Source organism: Neopsephotus bourkii, unplaced genomic scaffold, assembly GCF_033783945.1.
Source record: "Neopsephotus bourkii isolate Nb327-2 ecotype Australia unplaced genomic scaffold, CSIRO-AGI_Nbou_v1 NB_1787, whole genome shotgun sequence".
In the NCBI taxonomy this organism is placed as follows: Eukaryota; Metazoa; Chordata; class Aves; order Psittaciformes; family Psittacidae; genus Neopsephotus; species Neopsephotus bourkii.
In genome coordinates this window covers 1,225,014-1,239,042 of record NW_026902261.1, presented here as the reverse complement: position 1 = coordinate 1,239,042, position 14,029 = coordinate 1,225,014, and the positions used below count along the sequence as shown (strand labels likewise).

Below are 14,029 nucleotides of genomic sequence, written 5' to 3'. Positions count from 1 at the left end.
TTTCCCAGTCACTCCATGCCTGGCTCTCTTCCCCTTCCTCAGCAGGTCCTGCTAGGGGAGGTTCTCACGAGTGTGAGCTAAGCCAGGTTTCAGTTTCTCCCCCTTTCTTTGACTTGGTATTTCTGAGATTTTCAAGGAACAATTGCTTAAGCCTGGACGCACCCCCATGTGCTGGGCTGCACCCCAGAGCGTGAGCAGCAGCTCAGGGAGGGGATCCTGCCCCTCTGCTGTGCTCTGGGGAGACCCCCCCCTGCAGCCCTGATCCAGCTCTGGGGCAGCAGCACAAGAGGGACCTGGAGCTGCTGGAGCGAGGCCAGAGGAGGCCATGGAGATGCTGCGAGGGCTGGAGCAGCTCTGCTCTGGAGCCAGGCTGAGAGAGCTGGGCTGGGGCAGCCTGGAGAAGAGAAGGCTCCTGAAGGGGAGACCTTAGAGCAGCTCCAGTGCCTAAAGGGGCTGCAGGAAACCTGGAGAGGGGCTTGGGACAAGGGCCTGTAGGGACAGGCCAAGGGGAATGGCTTGAACCTGCCTGAGGGGAGACTGAGCTGAGCTCTTAGGCAGAAGCTCTTCCCTGTGAGGGTGCTGAGGCGCTGGCACAGGGTGCCCAGAGAAGCTGTGGCTGCCCCATCCCTGGCAGTGTTCAAGGCCAGGTTGGACACAGGGGCTTGGAGCAAGCTGCTCCAGTGGAAGGGGTCCCTGCCTGTGGCAGGGGTTGGAGCTGGATGAGCTTTAAGGTCCCTTCAACACAAACTGTGATTCTGTGAAAGCTACAATTCAGATAATTCAAGTCCCATTCAGTTCTAGCCTCAAAGATTGCTTTGTCAAGGCACCAGTTCAGTTCCAACAAAGTGAGGATAAACAGACACCTTGGGAAGGGATTTGGTCAGCACGGAGAATATAACCGCTCTCCTGCATCACACAAACTCATCTCCTGTTCACCACTGCATAAAAGACAAAGAAGGAGCCCTCCCAGCTCCATGGTTATGCAAATTTCTACAAGCCTTTAGCTGTCAATGAAAATAAAGAGACAGAGATTTTGCATGCTTCAAGCAGGACCAGTCTCCCCAGTCAGCTGGGCAGCAGAGGGGTCCCACATTTCAGACAGCTCATTTCTGTGTAAATAGCCCTATAATTTAGATATCCAGCCAAGGCCAATGAGGACTCAGTAGCCAAAATCACCACATTTTCATCCATTCAGCCTAGCACAGAAACCCTTCTGTAATCCCCTTTTCCTAGCACATTATCTATAATCATAGGCATAATAGAGATTCAATTTGAGCCCTCAGCTGCATTCTCTTCCTTATTATTCACACTGCTGTGTTTTCTGCAGCAATAAACAATTTTCCCCCATTCCAATTTGTATGGATCTGCCTCAGAGTTCAAGATGAGCCTTTTAAGGATTTTATTGCCCTATGTGAATGCACCTGGTCTGTAATAAATATAGAAACTCAGGGGTTTTAACCAAAAAATTGAAGTGCATAAAGAAACTGGACAGTACCTGCTTTCTTTGTTCTCCCTGAGATAACACCCCTGGAAATCTGACAATTATTTGGATCCATTTGCCAACACTGTTTTCATCCAAGAGCCCAAATCACATCCTCAAGGATTGTTCCAGCATGTGCAGTGTCTTTTTAGTCTGATGCTCTCCCACACTGGAATGTCCACCTAAATGCTTCGTTACTGGAGGTCTGTGTTTGGCTCCTTCCTCTGGTACCTTCTCCAGTACTTTCTGAACAAGCAACCTCTTTAAGCAATATCACTGGTGTAAACTGTTTAAAAAGAAAGTTGCCAAAACACAAAATTAATCCTTACTGTGTAAATACACAGATTCCCCTTAATTGACTCTTTAAATGCACCTGTGTCAATGCAGGCACTCCAGTGATGTATCAGCTTGCAAAACTGAAAGGTCTATTCTGCCCTAGAGGAATCTGGGCTAACATTTCATAAATTACAATCATGTTTTCCTTTTCTGTTAATATTTTCATTTCAAAGGTCATTACCACACACACACACTCACAAAACAGGGGAAGGGGACGGAAGCTGTTTGAATCCCAGTTTGGGAATCACAGTCACTCCGCTGATGATGAAAATCTACAATCTCACTAGAAAGATGTGTCTATCCACAGCCAGTGCACTCACCTAGAAGAAGCTCCATTCTTTAGATCTGCATGTGGATGAACATCCAGGCTGTTGCAGCAGGTGGGAGCCACTTCTCTATATGTACATTTGGCAACTGGTCATCTCTTTGAAGCTCAGTACTTCACTTGGGCACCCTCATTCTACACTAAGGCAACCAAACTTCAGTCACCAGCCTTGGACACAGAGCAGCTGCAGCCAGTCATGCTTAGCAGGGTCACACAGGTGATGGCTCTTCTTCCCTGGGGAGCAAAGACCAGGACACACAGCAGCCCCGGATCAGCACCAAAAGAGGGACCCCAGCAGTAACTGGGGCACTGTACCTGTTCTATTGTCCCAGTGTGAACTGGGGTCTCTGATGCCTGATCTCATCTCAATCTCCCCTCTGGCAGGTTCAAGCCATTCCCCTTGGCCTGTCCCTACAGGCCCTTGTCCCAAGCCCCTATCCAGCTTTCCTGCAGCCCCTTTAGGCACTGGAGCTGCTCTAAGGTCTCCCCTTTAGGAGCCTTCTCTTCTCCAGGTGGAATGGTTAATTCACTTTCTTAAATATCTAAGGAACATAACATCTTCTCTTACTATTACCATATTAGACTGAGAAGGCTTCTATGCCCCATCCTGGAGGGTGCTAGAAGATTAATGTTAATTAAATAACAGATTTAAAGTTATTTCTCATAATCACAGCTGTGATCTGAATTATTACTTGATGATATTCCCCTTTTCCTTGCTTGCTTGCTGCTTTTGATTGATTATTTGCATTTGCTGGTTTATAATGTGCTTGTATTGCTTTGAACAGAGGCATCTTTTTTGATTGTAACTGCATTACGTTCTCTGATCAGATGATGGATTGGACTTTCGAGCGTACCATAAACACCAGCACATTCTCACCACCATGATATGTATCTATATTCCATATTCACTCTTCAGTGTATCCTGTATTCAATCATTCTTATATTCATTTCTCCTGATATTATTATTATTAGCCTTGGGGAACTTGTTTTATAGGCTATTTAGTTTGAATTAAGCATGTATGTCAGTCATGTCTTGTTTCTAAAAGAACACAGATGATAAATGATGGGATTTACACTGGAGTTAGCTTTGGTCTAATTTCCATCTTTACCTATATCTAAGTATTACTACTATCAGTAAAACAAATAGTTTTAGTATTTGTAAATAGTAAATTTTATCACAAAAATTTTATCACAACCTTCCATGCACACATTTCATAAACTTTTCAGTAGATTCATTAGGCCCACGTGGAAATTGTTTTTTTCTTTCTACCAACTTTCTCATTTAATGAGGTATGGTCTCAAGAGGAAAAGGTCTCTTTCTGCCATTTCCCCCCCATAAGGCTCACTGCTACTTCTTAAAAATAAATTCAAGGATTGCTGAGTGTACTGTTGATGCAAATATATATGGAATGCAGAGTCAAATGATCACATCTGCAAGTTACAATGGAATATTCAGATGTATAATCAGATCTTCCCACACATTCCTCTTGATGCAGCTTTGATAGATCTTCATGCTTTATGGCCTTCCCACAGGTTTTGTAGCATAGCACATCTTGGATGGCACAACGTTCAAATTGTTCCAGATCATCCCTGTGCAGATGACTCACAGAAATGTCTCTGGGGATTTTCTGAGTAAGTGGAACCTTTGTGACAGAGTGGAGCAGCCTATTGCCTGTGGCTGCACCCTTTCAGTGTGGGAGTGAGTCACTGTTTCCTATTTTTGGCTTGAAGCCCATAGATCACAGAATCCCAGCCTGGTTTGTGTTGAAGGGACCTTAAAGCCCATCCAGTCCCAACCCCTGCCACGGGCAGGGACCCCTTCCACTGAAGCAGCTTGCTCCAAGCCCCTGTGTCCAACCTGACCTTGAACACTGCCAGGGATGGGGCAGCCACAGCTTCTCTGGGCACCCTGTGCCAGCGCCTCAGCACCCTCACAGGGAAGAGCTTCTGTCTAAGAGCTCAGCTCAGTCTCCCCTCGGGCAGATTCAAGCCATTCCCCTTGGTCTGTCCCTCCATCCCTTGTCCCAAGCCCCTCTCCAGCTTTCCTGCAGCCCCTTTAGGCACTGGAGCTGCTCTAAGGTCTCCCCTTCAGGAGCCTTCTCTTCTCCAGGCTGACCCAGCCCAGCTCTCTCAGCCTGGCTCCAGAGCAGAGCTGCTCCAGCCCTCGCAGCAGCTCCATGGCCTCCTCTGGCCTCGCTCCAGCAGCTCCAGGTCCCTCTTGTGCTGCTGCCCCAGAGCTGGATCAGGGCTGCAGGGGGGGGGGGTCTCCCCAGAGCACTGTAGAATCGGAGCATTCCCTGCCTCTAACACTACTCAGGATGGTCATGCAGCAGACGTCCTCATCTGCTCTTTCCCTGTTTACTACACTTCATTGACTTTTATTTACAGTGATTCATAGCAAAGTATTTTAGGGTTCTATCCATGGGGTTTTCTGGCTTTTTGCTAAAAGTTTCCAACTCATACCAAGAAAAATCACAGTGCTGCATTTACAGCACACCAACTTTCTGGAGGCATTTGCTGTAACATGACAGCCCTTGACTCAAGCTGGTGCAGTTGTGTCAGACACCACAGGGCAAAGCCATACGTTAGTCAGCCACAGACCTCCAGGAGCAGAAGTGAGCAGCCTGATGTACTGGAGCAGATTATGGAGCTGTTTTGTCACATCTGCACTGGAAGATTAAAAGCTGTCAAATGATTCTCATCATGGAAATGGGTTCCCTAGTGAGGTGAAGATTGGGATCAGCTGGGATGCCACCACCAGAGCTGAACACTGTTAAAGCTGGCAGACTACCTCCTTTCTCTATCATTTTTACGTATGATTCCCACTACCTGACCAGACATTAAGTCAGGGAAGCCTTAAATCAGATTTACTTTTTCAGATAGAGGTTTTCCACAGCCTTCATTATGCAGTAGACAAGATATGTGGGAAGGAAGATCAGACAAAGAAGTCATATCCCTCCAAACCTAAATAGAAAGCAAAGCATTCTGTTCATATTCTGTGAGCCAAAATATAAACAGGAAAGGAAAGCAGAAGCACCCGCATCCAGAGGCAGTTCCTGAAAATATTACAAACAGTTCAGATGAGTATTCTTGCCCTCTACAACCCTGTCAGTGGCATACCTAAGCAAAATGAACCCCACGCACTGGCAGGATGCCTTTGCATCAAAGGAATAAAAAAAAGCAAGCAGCGATCAGCAGCGCATGCTCCTTGCGGTGACACAGGCATCCCCTCACTGCACACTGTGATGCAACCCCAGACTAGGCTGAGGACTTAGTCAAAGCCCCTGCAGTCAAACCCATCAAGCCATGATTTGAAATGACTTTGGGAGCAGAGATGTCCTTGAGGATAGGACTGAAGGAGGATGAGGCATAACATTTTCTTCCCATTTCATCCTTGCCCATGTAAGCAGGCTATAGGACTTAAATTATTATCGTAGCTTTAAAAAAATATAACACTTTAATCACCAGTGAAGCAATATTTGTCCCTGTGTATTGCATCTGCACCCTGTGATGGGTATGCACATATGCGTATGCCCACACCCAAGATGTGTGCACTGAGCTGGAGCGGTGGAGGGGGTGTGAGTTCAGGACGGCTTATATTTCTGTCTCATTAGCCTGCAGTAGCACTCTGATGGCAGAGATGCTTGCCAGGAGCCCTGATTCATTGGGTCATAGAGATCATGGGCCTTAGGACACGGGGGAGAAAAAAGGCGGAGGTGAAGATATTTTTATGCTTGACCTTTCTTGAAGGTCAGGATTTGGGGTTTGTTTGATCCAGGTCTTGATCTCGGAAGCAGCCTTGTTAAAATGCTACAGCTCTGAGAGAGCATTGTAAGCACCCCTCCTTGCAGAGTAATGACACTGAGTATCACTGGCAGATCACTGTCCACTATGAAAACCATCCCCATATTTGTGATACCATAAAGTCATGAACTGGAAGTGATGGTTCATGGGACCATGATGGAGGGATGCCGCACTGGAGCAGGGGGAGAGCGTGGGGAGTCCTCCACTGAGGAAGAAGGTGCAGCATAGACAAGGTGTGATGAACTGACCACAACCCCATTCCCCATCCCCTGCACCACTGGGGGGGAGGAGGTAGAGAAAATAGAGAGGGAAGTTAAGCCTGGGGGAGGGGGGGAGGTGTTTTTGTGATTTGGGTTTATTTCTCACCATCCTCCTCTGATTTGATTGGTAACAAATTAATTACCCAAGGCTAAGTTCATTGTGCCTGTGACAGGGAGAGAGCCGTGTCACCTCCCCCTGCCCCTATCTCAGCCCTCCACCCCTCTGTTATATTTTCTCTCTCCTGCCCAGCTGACAAGGGGAGAGACAGAGCAGTTTTGGGAGAACGGGGTGTTCAGCCAGGGCTAGCCCATCACAGCTCCTACCATTACCCACACAACCGCTGGAGACAGCGGCACCGCAGGCACCACTGAAGCCCCTGTTTCAAATAAGAAGCTGTGCCTGTAAGTTCATTGGCAAGCAAAAGACCCTGAGATGTTGGTGCAGCTCCTTCTGCCAAGCTGGAGAAGGTGGCTCGCAAGGGCAGCCTGCTCAGCAGCAGTACCAGGCTCTGCAGGCTTGGGAGCTTTGCTTAAGTGACACAGGTAAATAAAACGCACCCTGAATTCACAGCGTGAGCTCCTAATAAGTGAGCAGCCAGGAACAGGATGGAGTCAGGACTCTGAAGCAGACTGAAGCGTGCTGGGCACCTGGTTATAAACTTACTGTCCAACCAAAATAAAAGCAGAGCCAGCTCAGCCCTGCCAGGCAGAGCAAAACCTCCCAGCAGGGGTCCTGAGGAAAGGCAGCAACCTCCCTGCCCAGTTGGTCACACACAGGGACCCCTTCCACTAGAGCAGCTTGCTCCAAGCCCCTGTGTCCAACCTGGCCTTGAGCACTGCCAGGGATGGGGCAGCCACAGCTTCTCTGGGCACCCTGTGCCAGCGCCTCAGCACCCTCACAGGGAAGAGCTTCTGCCTAAGAGCTCATCTAATGCTAAATCTACTCCATGCCTCAAAGGGAGATAATAAAACCTAAAACCACCAAGATCTCTGCTTGAATATTCACAGGTGCAAACAGGAGATAGGTGAATGTTGTTACACATTCCAGTTGACCTGCTCCATGTCCCACGTGGTTTGTAAAAGGTGTTTTCAACAAATAGCATTAACCCACTTTGTTTCCTACAAGATACTGATTTCCAATATTTTTAACAAGTCCTTTGAAACACGCTGTGATGTGTGTATTTATTGCTTGAATAGGTCTGAGGTCTCAGGTGCAAAACACTGCCTGGGGCTACATGCCTCTCTCCACCAAGAACTTGATTAAAAGAAAAATCCAGACCAGTACAGAGAACACCAATTGGACTGTTACAAGGAATAGGACTGTTTGGATGAGAGAGCAGCACCATTGTCTCCCTTTTGCCATATACATCTCCAAATCCTCATGCGCTGCCAATAGTTCAGCAAGGTAATATAGAATTTAAGAAGATTTGGTTTCTCAAATGAGCCTTTAATTTGACAGACCTATAGCTACATTATTCTCCACACTCCTGACTGACCTTGCCTGTATTCTTTTCTTTGAAATGATCTCTCTTCCATGCAAAATCTGCCACACTGCCTTATTTATTATTGACCCGTCACAGTTTGGAAACATAGCTTAAAATAAATGAGCCTGAATGCCACGGCTGTAGAGTTATTAAACTGCCTGGCACTGAGGAAATTGCTTTTCATAAACATCCTGAGCGCCTGTGCTTTTTTCTTAAAGTGTTTAATACAGCAACAGTCCTAGTTCATGTGAATCAGTCTGCAAACTGAATTGCTAATGAGAAGGGAAGATGTATTATTGTTCAATATTGAAAGACCGGAGTTAGAGGACAGACCAAAGAAAGGAGTTGCACAATATACAAATGCCATTCTTTTGACTTGCTGTCACTTGATGCATGAGCTAATCAGTGAGAGAAAATGCCTCCACTTTCTCAGTAGGTGAGACAGCACAGAGGATGTTTCAGGTCTCTTTCATCACTGATCCCAAATCTCACTGCCAATGCCAGCATCCCTCTGCTGCTGTCTGCACACATACTTGCTATCCAGCAGTACAGATACTAGCAGGTGAACAAAACCAAAAGTGATTTCCAGATTACTCTACAGAGAGACAGAACCACAATATTCTTTAGCGATTAATTCTCTGTTTAATACCTTCCCCTGGAATCATTCAGGCATTTCCTTTCCATGCTAGCACTGCCTTAGGCATCTGGAAAGGAATGTGAAGGGTTAAGTGCTGCAGTCCACGCAGGTTTGTTTGGAAAACCAGACACATTGTCCAAATGAATGGCACATGAAGAGTGTGCTTCCCTGTACCTAGTCACCAAACCTAGACAGATTTCTTAGGGATGCCCACATGACATCTCAGCAGATCAATTCCTCTGTCGGGGCAGACTGCCTCTGCCCCACCAGTGCTATTGCACATGAGACGGCAAAGCTGCAGTTTGAAAATGCTCTTTACGCTGCTTCAGTGTGAAATGGCTGGAGCTGCAGCTGGACAGGGAGATGGTGGGATACCCTGTCCTACCTGCGCGCTCAGCAATCCCATCCTCAGTGTTAAGAATGCACCAGTGCAAGGTCCTGCCCCTGGATCAGGGCAATCCCAGCACAATCACAGGCTGGGGGAGACTGGATGGAGCAGCCTGAGGAGAAGAACTTGGGGATGCTGGGTGAGGAGAAGCTCCCCATGACCCGACTTCAGTGAGTGCTTGAGCCCAGAACCTCCCCGTGTGCTGGGCTGCACCCCCAGAGCGTGAGCAGCAGCTCAGGAAGGGGATTCCCCGTCTAGTGGAAGGTGTCCTTGCATGTAGCAGGGTGCTGGGGCTGGATGAGCTTTAAGGTTCCTTCCAACACAAAACAGCCTGGGATTCTATGATGCATGTATTTGTTGTGCCACATAATCATGCTACTCTTCAAAACAAACCTGGACAGTCTCTGTTTACCTCAATCTCACCACCTAGGATTCCAGACAAGAAGAAGGTTGGTGAATCTATTTCCTACCCATACACACAGTGCTTCTTAACAGCCTCACAGGTATTGCAGATTTGAAGGGACTTTGAAGCCTGACCACTTCTTTAGCCTGAGACAGAGATACAGTAGCAGAACCACTCTTCTTCTGCACTTCAATCTCTACACAGGACTCAGGTGGAAGAGGGAAACAGTCATCCTTCTCCCCTGTGATAATCAATGTGATACCAAGGAGGGCGCCTTTACATCAGACCTAGAAGCAACAATGAATTTTCCAGTCCTCATCCCAGTTTGAAGCCCAGCAAGACAAACGGATGAAAAACAGCATCTGAAAACACATGCAAACCCTGGATTGTCCTGGGTCCATTTAATGGTGAGTTTGCAACTACATGAAGGTAAAGTGAGGCAAACACTGTCTGCCACCTCTTTACAAGATGTAAAAGCTAAGTGAATCCTTTCAGTAATGAATTCTTATTTGCAGTGGCTTTAAATTGAAGAAAATGAGTGTTTCTTTCTCCTCTCCGAGCGTGCGGAGCCCCCATCGGGGTTGCTATGCAACCACCTCCTGCACATGGCTGATAACACTCTCCGCATTATTTCCCCGCCTGACTGCACCTTCAGAACAAAGCCGGGCTAATGAAGCTTTCAAATGCTCTTAGCTCTGCCTTTAACAGGTCAACATGGGTTTTCTTTGCATGTTTGTGACAGTTACATCCCTCCAGACAGCGGTGTTTCCGGGGCTCGATGGAGGAAATGCCCAATGGAGAGCGATGGACAGGATCAGAGAAGAGCAGCAGAACACCCGACAGACGCAGCCAGCCTCCAAACAGAAGGGCAGCCACGCACGCCACGAAACAGGCAGCGATGACGAGACCCTCGGAAGCATTGAGGCACGGGTAGTACAGACCAAGCCAGGCGTCCTCCAGTTCCCAGTTACCCGTCAGATGTAATGCCCTTATACCACAACTGCTTGTAGGTGTGGGTACAGCAAGGACAAACCTCCCCACGGGTGTATGTGAGAAGGGACAGGATGAAGACGACTCACCAAGTTAGGCAGTACCAGTCCCTTAAAGCCCTGAGGGACTGTTTTTTTAAACAATCTGTGAAATAAATGTGACTGTGTTTTTATTATGCAGCATGGCTTGAACCTGCCAGAGGGGAGACTGAGCTGAGCTCTTAGGCAGAAGCTGTGAGGGTGCTGAGGCGCTGGCACAGGGTGCCCAGAGAAGCTGTGGCTGCCCCATCCCTGGCAGTGTTCAAGGCCAGCTTGGACACAGGGGCTTGGAGCAAGCTGCTCCAGTGGAAGGGGTCCCTGCCCATGGCAGGGGTTGGGACTGGAGGAGCTTTAAGGTCCCTTCCAACCCAAACCATTTTATGAAGGAAACTTCCTAAGTGATAATACAGTGATTTTTTTGCCTGTCTGACCCTCTTGGTTGTTCATACTTGCCAGGCTGGTGAAGTTGAAGGTGTGATTACCTAGAGGATAAGGAAGGAAAAGAGAAAGAAACCAATATTAATGAAGGGTGCTGTTGTCCCTGTGTGGGCTTTTTGAGTTTGTTTTGCAGGGTTTGGAGGAGATGCAGATACATACAAGTTCTGCTGGCCTCTCCTCGCTTATTCCAAACCTTGCTCTTGGCAGGCTGCAGTAGAAATGTGCTTCAGTGCCTCCCTGTCCTTTGCAGGCTGAAGAGCAGAGGCTGGTTCCCCTTGCTTGAACCTTTGGCTGGATAACCCTTTCCATGCTAGGAGGGTGAGGGGGGCCTTCAGTACAGAATGTACTTCATGTTGGTCCATGTGTGGATGGATGCTTCAAGTTGTGAATGAACTGCTTGCTTGTGACTCATGTTGGAACTGAATCTTTTGAGCCTTACCCACAGTTTGAAAAGTCCTGAGAAGTATGGTTATGTATAACCCACCTGTGTTATATCCTGTCTCAGCTCTTTGTAGTGCCTGGGCAATGCAAGCAGAGAAAGTTGCTATGATCTGTGCAGATGACTCTGTAGTAAGCCTTCTTTGGACACAAGAGGCAGTCAGAAAGTGGAGTAATTGCCTTTTAGTTATAAAAAACCAGCAGAGCTTGCTCAGGGTTTCAAGAGGGACAATTAAAGATATTGCATTGTTTTCTTCAAAAGGAGAAATAGACCTGGGGGTTCCCTAATGGCCCTCATGATCCTGCATTGAGCTCTCAGAGTGCCTTGTTGTGGGTTGCATTTATTATGAGCCAATTATTATCCCTAATTATTTAGCAGGGGGGAGGTCTCTCAGTAACAGGCAAAGTTGTGCCTTGATGAACACTCAGCTGTCTGTGTTTAAGATAAAATTACTGTAATTAACAAATCGATCAACCCTACTTTCACTTTGTCCGGCTGGAACAGAACAAATGGGGTGAAATAAGACCTATTTAGTGCAAAGGTAGAGAAAGGGGTTTGCAGCCCTCAGGATACACAGGTTTGAAGGGCTGCTCTTGTGGTTGTTTTTTTTTCCCCACACAGTGCTTTTCATGTTAATGTCACACAATTGTCTTTTGTTGGGTAATTTTGTCTCCAACAAAAAGCATTCGTGCTGCACTTCCCGCAGCCCAGCACGACAGAGCCAGTGCCTGAACAGGCAAGTGGGTTGTGCTGTTATAACCTAAACTCTGAGCAGGGCTGGGGGGGATCCCCTGGGTGCTCTGCTCTTCTGTGACTCTTGTTCCCAGCCCCTCTCCAGCTTTCCTGCAGCCCCTTTAGGCACTGGGGCTGCTCTAAGGTCTCCCCTTCAGGAGCCTTCTCTTCTCCAGGCTGCCCCAGCCCAGCTCTCTCAGCCTGGCTCCAGAGCAGAGCTGCTCCAGCCCTCGCAGCATCTCCATGGCCTCCTCTGGCCTCACTGCAACAGCTCCAGGTCCCTCTTGTGCTGCTGCCCCAGAGCTGGATCAGGGCTGCAGGGGGGGTTGCCCCAGAGTGCAGCATTTGCCATGATAGTTTATTTTCAGCACTAATGAAACTGGATCCAAGAAGTTTAATCACATTTTTATTGTTTCACTGAATAAATGGATTTTAAATAAAGAATTAAAAATTTGTAAAAAAGTTATTGAAAGCCAGCATTCAGAAGTAGGTTGCACATCAGTAATTGAAAAATTCATATTTACTTTTCAGTACAAAGACAGGAAAGAAAAATAAAAAAGCATATCCATCATCTGGAAAGAGATGTGTTTTTTTTCTTTTTTACATTTCCTTCCATGTTTGAGAACTGATATTTGTCTTGTGAGAACCTCCCACCAACCTGGTTTTCACAGCACTGATTCACATTGCTTGGTGTTGAAAAGAAATCCTACTCACTTGTTTACAGCAGCGGTGATGTAGTGTTTCCCCTTCATGCGCATTGGAAGCCAGTTTTCTTAACGGAACATCCAGCATATGAGGCGTATTAAGAAAATGCAGTGTTATGTGATTTGCAGGGATGTAATTTAGCTTATGAAAGATCTTTGAGCTTACACTGATAGCTTTATGATTGGGTATTTCTTACAGTATCACATCTCTGGCATTGAATCTTTGCTAAGCTCCATCACTGCAACAAAGACTTCCACAAGTGATGAGTGAATAGGTACCATCAATTTTTATGCCCGGTTTTAAAACAGGTTGGTCTTCCAAGAGACACAAATCAGCCATCCTCAGGGACAGGAATCAGGTCCTTTTGGGCACAGTTTCACCCCTGTAAAACAGAGGCACCTCAAGAAGCCTTGACATTGGGGTTCTGGGTTGGGCGGTGGGTTCTTCGCAAGTTTCTATTATGGGTACTTAAAAAGACAGCTATGAAGAGGATCTCAGCACTCAGTGCCATCTGCATCATCTCAGCTAAAAAAAAGTAGACTAATACTTTAATATATGCATCATTTCAAGACATCAGCCCCACTCACTCACACAACATTCACAACAGGTAAGGAAGAATATGGGTTACGGCTCACCTGTTCCTCAGCCACCAAGAGAATTTAACCACACAGACAGGCAGACTACAAAATGAGGTTCCCTTATAATAGAAACTGGGGCTTGAGTTAATGAACAGGGGTAGCTATACCTCAACCTGGAGCGGGGCGAGGGGAGAAACAGAGAAGGGGAAGTCCAGACTGCAATGGAAAAAAAATCATATAACAAAAGAGCTAAGACTGGAGATTGTCACCAGTGCAGCTAGGATCTGACAAAGGAAATACTTTGAGTACACACTTGCAGGGCAGCCCTGCTTCTGCCATGTGAATAAATATCCAACAGTGTGTAAAAACAGTATATAAAAAAAGATGTAGTGATTTTCAGAGATGGTGCATGTTCCATCCCCTGGCACTGCACAGGAGGTTTCCTCTCACGAGGTATTTCAGCATCACCACAAAGGAAAACAACACTTCTGCACACCTCTTCCACAAGTACAGTCTGATTTGAGGTCGTGTGATGGTTATGCAGTGATGTGAGATGCAAGCATTCTGCTCTGCTCTCATCTCTCCAGACCACAGAGATCACTGCACTGTGTGGGATGAAAACCTGCACTCGAGGTGGTGAAAGCTCAATTCAGTACCCACTGTGCAACCAGGTACAAGCACAGACCTCTTTGTTCAGCCACCGCACATCTTAGGGGGTTCTTTGATTTGTTTTTAAACAGACATGTTCACAGACAGTCTTCCAAAAAGAAGTTCAGTTTCTGTGGCCAGGTCTGACCTCCAGTTACCTCAGAATATTTCCTTGGTTGTCTGTTGATATATAGGTTGTGCATCGAAATAAATGCAATGGTTTACCCTCATCAGTGACAACCTCTATGTTGGTTTTGCATTACCAGCAGAGCTCCATGGGGCAGGCACCTTCTATCATGCACACTGTACATTTCAAAGGCTGCTGTCCATCTCATACTTTTTTC

The 14,029-nt window shown here is 46.9% G+C and overlaps 1 long non-coding RNA gene across 1 annotated transcript; it reads right to left on the bottom strand.

The window, feature by feature from the left end:
• Window positions 1-12,143: 12,143 nt before the first annotated feature.
• Window positions 12,144-14,028, bottom strand: LOC133226474 (uncharacterized). The gene is made up of 2 exons (XR_009729518.1): window positions 13,666-14,028; window positions 12,144-13,604 (listed from the first exon to the last, which is right to left on the bottom strand). It is a non-coding gene; the product is annotated as an uncharacterized LOC133226474 (long non-coding RNA).
• Between the last annotated feature and the right edge of the window lies 1 nt (window position 14,029).